The sequence below is a fragment of the Odontomachus brunneus genome, unplaced genomic scaffold (assembly GCF_010583005.1).
Source record: "Odontomachus brunneus isolate Ranch 3 - 2012 unplaced genomic scaffold, Obru_v1 Obru_scaffold_255, whole genome shotgun sequence".
Classification (NCBI taxonomy): domain Eukaryota; kingdom Metazoa; phylum Arthropoda; class Insecta; order Hymenoptera; family Formicidae; genus Odontomachus; species Odontomachus brunneus.
In genome coordinates, this window is record NW_022639705.1 from 46,808 (window position 1) to 47,127 (window position 320).

The window sequence follows — 320 nt, forward strand, 5'->3', positions numbered from 1 at the left end:
AAATATTCCCTTATAGAAATATCATACTAAGAATCATTGATAATTACTTATTTTCAGTATTAAAAATATTGGATAATAAGTAATTATCAATAATTCTTAGTATGATATTTTTATAAGGGTTGTCCATCGCTGGCCACTACTTTCTCCCATCTTTCGGGTAGCGAACGAATCCCGCGTCGAAAAAACTGGTCATCTTTTGAGGCGATCCACGAATCGATCCAATTTTTTACTTCTTCATAAGACCGGAAGTGTTGGTCAGTCAGGCCGTGTGCCATTGATCGAAACAAGTGATAGTCAGAGGAAGCAACGTCTTTCTGGAA